The sequence below is a fragment of the Caretta caretta genome, chromosome 1 (assembly GCF_965140235.1).
Source record: "Caretta caretta isolate rCarCar2 chromosome 1, rCarCar1.hap1, whole genome shotgun sequence".
NCBI lineage: Eukaryota > Metazoa > Chordata > Testudines > Cheloniidae > Caretta > Caretta caretta.
Window position 1 is genome coordinate 123,663,374 of NC_134206.1, and position 7,725 is coordinate 123,671,098.

At 47.1% G+C, this 7,725-nt stretch overlaps 1 long non-coding RNA gene across 1 annotated transcript; it reads left to right on the forward strand.

Annotated features, from left to right (window-relative positions):
• The first annotated feature begins 1,571 nt into the window (after nt 1-1,571).
• Nucleotides 1,572-6,721, forward strand: LOC142072782 (uncharacterized). The gene is made up of 2 exons (XR_012669357.1): nt 1,572-2,384; nt 5,301-6,721. It is a non-coding gene; the product is annotated as an uncharacterized LOC142072782 (long non-coding RNA).
• The last annotated feature ends 1,004 nt before the right edge of the window (nt 6,722-7,725 follow it).

The window sequence follows — 7,725 nt, forward strand, 5'->3', positions numbered from 1 at the left end:
AGCTACAGGGACTAAAACAGAAAACAAAATTGGTTGGTAATATTTAGTTAGTACAGCAGTCAACATAGTTCGTTCAAATGTTGTACAAGCCATGATTAGGCAAGATAATACAGAAAGTGTCCACCACACGACAAAAACACTAACCCAGTAACCTATTCTTGCAACAAAGCCCAATGCCAACTCTGTCCACATATTTATTCAAGTGACACCATCATAGGACCTAATCACATTAGCCACGCCATCAGGGGCTCGTTCACCTGCACATCTACCAATGTGATATATGCCATCATGTGCCAGCAATGTCCCTCTGCCATGTACATTGGCCAAACCGGACAGTCTCTACGTAAAAGAATAAATGGACACAAATCTGACATCAGGAATCATAACATTCAAAAACTGGTAGGAGAACACTTCAACCTCTCTGGCCACTCAGTAAAAGATTTAAAGGTGGCAATTTTGCAACAGAAAAGCTTCAAAAACAGACTCCAACGAGAAACTGCTGAGCTTGAATTAATATGCAAACTAGATATCATTAACTTGGGTTTGAATAGAGACTGGGAATGGCTGGGTCATTTCACATATTGAATCTATTTCCCCATGTTAAGTATCCTCACACCTTCTGGTCAACTGTCTAAATGGGCCATCTTGATTATCACTACAGAAGTTTTTTTCCCCATCCTGCAGATAATAGCTCATCTTAACTAATTAGCCTCTCACAGTTTGTACGGTAACTTCCAGCTTATCTTACTATATGTTCCATTCTATGCATCCAATGAAGTGGGCTGTAGCCCACGAAAGCTTATGCTCTAATAAATTTGTTAGTCTGTAAAGTGTCACAAGTACTCCTGTTCTTTTTGCGGTTACAGACTAACATGGCTGCTACTCTGAATACCACAACTTTGTTCTTTTTATTCTGGCTCTCCAAAAAGATTGTCCTTCAATTAGAAAGTTTGAATTTTTAAAGACATTTTCTAGTTTTATGGATCAAATGGCAACCTGAAGTTCTAGCCGATACTCCTGAGACAACTGTATCAAGGGTATCCAACGGGTATGAGTGGTACTTACTCAGACCAGAACCATCAGGCTATGCTACACAAGCCTAACTAGCAATCCATCACAAGCTTAAAGGGTGCTTAGAAACAAAATATGTGGACTCAGTCATAGTGACCATTCAACAGCACTTGTGTGGGACTAGTATAATTGTGGTCAGACCTGGATTTCAAACCAGATGGAGAATTTTTACTTGAATTTGAAACATTGTCTCAGTGGTGGCTCAGTCTCAGAGTGGTGGTGATTGTGGCACTTTGATTTATACTAAAGCAAGGAGAAATTTCAATGTATGAGACCAATGAAAGGAAGACATGCTAAAAACAAGAGGGCTGCATTCTCAGTTCCACTAAGAAATGCTTGAAAACAGCAAAGAACGGTCTATAAATGGCTGGAGATAAGAAGCGGAGAATTCTTCCTGTGCAGAGGGCCGCTCTACTGCTATAAGTCAGTTGGAGGCAGCCACATCTCCCTCAGTAGAAAGAAGGGGTGTCAGGGACATTCTTGGGGTGGAACATTTGTTGGGGACACTGGGGCATGGCCACTAGGTAACTCGAGGGGATGGAAGACCACGAGTGTCGATGAAGCCCCCTCGCACTAGGCCCAAGTGTCCTTGGCCCCCCCCTCCTGCCTGGAGGCACACACAGCAGTTATGCTGAGAATCTGCAACAGTATGTTGCAGAGTCAGACTGCCTGAAACTAAGCAAGGCCAAACAGGGGAGATATGGAAGAACAATGCTGAATAAAGCAGCTTTATGTATAGTTTAACAAATGATACAGAGAATCAGGGAACTAGCTGGGAACTGGATTGGCTGGCTATATGGATACTTGGGGCAGCTTGCTATTGGATAAGTATGCTGGGAAAAAGGATGTATAAAAGCCTGTGTAACTTCCTGCTCTGTTGTGCAGGATTTGAGATTTTATTCTCCCTGTACCTTTTTGCAGCTGCAAATAAACTTTTCTGCTTCTCCACCCCGTTGTGATTATTGGGTGTAGCACACCAGGTAACGAACCACTCAAGCTGTTGTTCAGCCTCTCGGCACTGGGTGCCGGCAACAGCTTTTGGCGTCCCTGGGTGGGCGACGAGGCTGCAATTTAGCCTTGCCCGGACCCCTCCTGGAGGTCAAGGATTGCGGCGAGAACCGACGCCCAGCGCGCACCGGTGAGTTCATCGGGGGCCTCGGAGGAGACGCGATTTGATCAACCCCAGAGGGCACAACGGTGCAACGCACTCATATAGTGGAGAAGCTGTTGTGGACGGCGGTGAAGAACCGGTCCCTTAGACATGGGGGAGGAGCAGCTGCAGGCCACGGTGAAGAACCGGTCCCTTGGATAAGGTAGGAACCTTTTAAAATCCGGATTATATGCTCTGTTGGAACTTGGGGACGCCCAGAGTTACCCTGTAGGTATGGGACAGGGACAGAGCTCAGAGGTTAGGGCACGGTGTACGCCCCTAGAGTGCATTCTAGCAAACTGGAAGGTATTTGGTGCGGATCCGATGACTAAGAGCCAATTAAAACGATTCTGTACAGTTGACTGGCCTCAATATCAACTAGAGGATCAGGAGTGGTGGCCACCAGGAGGGTCAATTAATTACAACACGATCCTTCAGTTACTCCTGTTCTGTCAGAGAACAAGGAAATGGAATGAACATATGTATGCGCATTTGTTTCTGACTTTATGTACTCGACCAGATATTTTACAGCACTGTAATCTGACTCCGACTGGTTCGGTAGCAGCTAATGTTAGTCCCCAGACCCCCACCCCCACTGTAATGGCAGAGCCGGTGTCCCCTTCGGCCCCCACACTCCCACCGTATAAGGGTAGGATGCCTCGGGTTACAGAGATTGCCCCCTCGGTGGGACTCTATCCTTTGCTTACCGAGACTGTTGTGGCTTGCCCAGGGGCAGACGGACGTCAGGCTACCACTATGCAAGTTTACACCCATGTGCCATTCAATCCAATAGACTTAGCAGCTTTTAAAACACAGGCTGGGGAATTCTCAACGAACCCAAACAGGTTTATTTCAGTCTTTGAGGGGTGCCTCAGTAGTCACAAGCCGATTGAGACGACTGTAATATCCTCCTGAGAACCCTGTTGTCTGAGGTGGAGAGGGATCAGGTTACAGCTAAGGCAAGGGGAGCATCAGCGTTCAAGCGAAAAAAAAAAGGAAAGGAATCTATCTGTCAAGATCCTCTCCAAATAATTGTAAGCGGCTCAGGGCATTTCTGGGTATGGCAGGCTTTTGCAGGATATGGATCCCAGAGTTTGAACTGTGGGCTAAACCTCTGTATGACTGTGTAAAAGGAGCAGATCATGACCCCTTCTTTTGGGCTCCAGAGGCTGACAGGGCATTTAAAATCCTGAAAAGAAAATTGATGGAAGCTCCGGCTCTGGGCCTGCCGGATCTCTCTAAGCCGTTTCAGTTGTATGTACATGAACGAAGGGGGGTGGCCCTAGGAGTGCTCACACAGCTGTTAGGAGCATGGAGACATCCCGTGGCTTATTTTTCTAAGCAATTGGATCAGGTTGCAAAGGGTTGGCCGGCATGTTTACGGGCGGTTGCAGCTACTGCCCTATTGCTTGAGGAAGCCGAGAAGCTAACATTGGGAGGGGTTATGCAAATCTATACTCCCCACATGGTCCGAGCCTTATTGGATGCAAAGGGAGGGCTTTGGCTCACCCAGGCTCGGATTGCTCGGTACCAGGTTAAGCTGTTAGAGAACTCTGAAGTCACCCTACAGCCTTGCCCCTCCCTTAACCCAGCCACTCTCTTGCCAGAAACAGAGGAACAGAAACATGACTGTTTAGAGATCATAGATGTCCAGTACTCCAGCCATCCGGATTTAAAGGATGTACCCCTCCCAAATGCAGATTATGAGTGGTACACTGATGGTAGCAGTACTGTAATAGATGGGCAAAGGAGGGCGGGTTATGCTGTTGTGACCCTCCATGACACTGTGGAAGCTGAAGGTTTGCCTGCTGGGACCTCTGCCCAGCTTGCTGAACTAATAGCCCTGACCCGTGCACTTGAATTGTCAAAAGGAAAGCGGGTCAACATTTTTACTGATTCAAAGTATGCTTTTGGTGTGCTGCATGCTCATGCTGGCCTATGGAAGCAAAGGGGAATGCTGACAGCCCAAGGCTCTCCAGTCAAGTACGGGCCCCAAATCCTCCGGCTCCTAGAAGCCGTACAACTCCGCTCGGAAGTGGCGGTGGTACATTGTAAAGCCCATCAAAGGGAGGATCAAGATGTGGCCAGAGGTAACGCTTGGGCAGATAGAGAGGCTAAGCATGCTGCCACCCTGCCATCCCCTCAGACTGAGAATGCCCATATGCATGCCCTTATCCCATCAGTAAGGGAAACTTCCAACCCCTCAGTACTCTGCGGAGGAGAGACAGCTAACTGACAAACTCAGTCTCCGGGAAAAGGAGGGATGGCTCCATTCCCCAGAAGGGAAGGTCCTCTTACCAAAGGGCCTAATCCGGCCAGTGCTGCAGAAACTACATCAAACCACTCATGCTGGCAGGGAAGCACTTATCCAACTAATGGGAAAATATTTTATCACTTCCGGACTCCGACCCCTGGCTGCCCAGGTACAAGCAGACTGCTTAGTCTGCCAAAAGAATAACCCCCGACTGGGACATCCTGTGCCACCAGCTGCCCTAGAACCCACTCCAGGCCCTGGACAAGTGCGGCAAATAGACTTTACTGAGTTTCCCCGGACCCAAGGGTTCAAATATCTCCTTGTCATAGTGGATCGGTTCAGTGGATGGCCAGAAGCCTTCCCATGCCGTAACTGCACTGCCAGAACAGTGGCCCTCAAGTTTGTTAAGGAAATCGTTCCTCGCTTTGGACTCCCCCTGTGGATGGAATCTGACAATGGGACACATTACACGTCAAAAATCATTCAAAGCATCTCACATTCCTTACAGATCCCCTGGAAACTCCATACGCCCTGGAGACCGCAAGCCAGTGGTGTAGTGGAGCGTACCAATCAGACCCTTAAACGGCATCTCTCAAAAGTGTGCCAAGAAGCCTCACTGCGATGGCCTGATGCTTTGCCCCTCGTCCTACTCCGTATCCGCGTTCTCCCAAAGGGTAGATTAGGGCTCAGTCCCTTTGAAATTATGTTTGGAAGGGCATGGCCTATGAATGGCACCCCAGTTCTGTCAGGGGAATGGGAGTTGGGTAATGGTTTTTTGTCACAGTATATGTGTTCCCTGTCTGCTGTTCTCTTGTCTCTTCACAGGCATACCAAGGATTCCCAGCCTCTCCCCTTGGATTCTCCTGTTCACTCCTTACAGCCCGGTGACTCTGTGCTTGTTCGCACCTGGAAAGACGAGCCTCTCCAGGAAAAGTGGAAAGGACCCTATACCATCCTGCTGATCTCCCATACAGCGGCAAAGATCAAGGGACACAAGAACTGGACCCATCACTCTCGTCTGAAGGCAGTACCTGCCCCCTCATCAGCAGAACAGTGGACCGTCCAACCTGCTGACTCCTCATCTAGTGAGATCTCGGGCTAAAACTACTGTTTAAAAGACACAAATAGCGGGCACCTTAATGCTAAAATGGGCCCACCCAGGTATTGGAGACCCTGGGTTGGGAAGACTCTGGTAATAATTAATTGGGTAACATTGTTATTCTCTGTATTGGTATTTCCAAACTGTGCATATCGGGAGCATAACTCCTTTGTTTTGCTTGCGCACCATGTTGCTAATTTAACAAACCAGACTGATTGCTGGGTATGTGCTCCAACTCCACTATCCCCCAAAACGGGAATGCCCCTTGACATGCTGCCCTTGACCCTAGCAGAATTAGCCACCACCAAAGAGCAGGAAAGAACGGACTCACCGTTCTGGAACAAGATCTCTTTACAGCAAGCCACCTATCAGGACCAGGAGTATTCAGTTGCCGTACTCACTGAGGAAGTATTATGTTTTACCCAAAACCAATCTGATCACTATGGGCATCCTGTGGGAAAGAGCTCCTGTGTTATTACACAGTGGGCTGTTGGGTATTAAATAAAGACCAACAGGGGAGGCCAACAGTGTGGGTGTAATGGTTCCTCCCCTTTTAGGGAAACACTTACAAATAATCTTACCACAAAAAAGGGGTTTGGAAATGTAACTTGCTGTCCAGTTAATATCTCCAATGTAGCAAGCCCAAGTGAGAAAACTCAGAGCCAAGGCTGTTGAGTGTTCTCAAAGGGGGGAGTTGTTGGGGACACTGGGGCATGGCCACTAGGTAACTCGAGGGGATGGAAGACCACGAGTGTCGATGAAGCCCCCTCACACTAGGCCCAAGTGTCCTTGGCCCCCCCTCCTGCCTGGAGGCACACACAGCAGTTATGCTGAGAATCTGCAACAGTATGTTGCAGAGTCAGACTGCCTGAAACTAAGCAAGGCCAAACAGGGGAGATATGGAAGAACAATGCTGAATAAAGCAGCTTTATGTATAGTTTAACAAATGATACAGAGAATCAGGGAACTAGCTGGGAACTGGATTGGCTGGCTATATGGATACTTGGGGCAGCTTGCTATTGGATAAGTATGCTGGGAAAAAGGATGTATAAAAGCCTGTGTAACTTCCTGCTCTGTTGTGCAGGATTTGAGATTTTATTCTCCCTGTACCTTTTTGCAGCTGCAAATAAACTTTTCTGCTTCTCCACCCCGTTGTGATTATTGGGTGTAGCACACCGGGTAACGAACCACTCAAGCTGTTGTTCAGCCTCTCGGCACTGGGTGCCGGCAACACATGGATAGAACAGGGAAAAGAGGGGACACAGTGCAGTGTGTCTGTTGCACCTGATCTTCCACTGCCTTAGGGACCTTACGCCAGTGACATGAATTAAGGTTCCCTCTGTGCAGCCCTAACTTGTGCCATACTCAGGCAACTCTGAGGGCACAGTGGAGAATCAGGGCCAAGAGAATACAAATATCCCCTGGCACTTCAGTCTAAAACAGAACAAACAGAATGCAGCAAAGTACCTTTAGACAATCAATGCAATAATATTTTAGTTTACTTGAAAGAATGAGATCATAGCCTGAAAACTGAGACAACTGTATTTTCTTGTGTCACACCAAATCTGAAATCTTAGCTGCTGGTAGACAGGTAATCGGCAAAAAACATTTTTTAGAGCCAAAATATCAAATACAAGCATGTGTATTTGTCTGCTCCTATCCAGATGTATCCACTCTAGGTGTGCCTGTCAGGCCACTGTTAATTATTTTAAGGGTTTGGGGAATGGTCTAGAACAACAAAAACAGAATGTGGGACTCCCCTTTTCTCTCAAGAGAGATTAGTAATTATTCTGCATGTGGAAGAGAGACAATCACTTCTGCGAGTGTGAGGCATAACTGTTCACTGCAGGACAATGCTTTGTATGTATTTTCTTTCAAGAGCATTTTGTCATGGACTCTTGCACTGACTTTGGATGTATATTGCACTTTACAAAACAAGATCCCAGGCACAATGAAATTACAACAGGGCTTGAAAAATTCCCCTCTTGCCACCAGTGAGGTAGAAAGCTTTCATCCAGGAAGGCAGGGGATCAATATCATTGACTTCTGTAGAATCAAAGCTTTCATTTAATGTAATAAGTTTCTAGGCCTTATGGTTGTGAAGTTGATCTTCCAAATGTGAATTAAGTATAAACTGGTGCATTGCTTTCT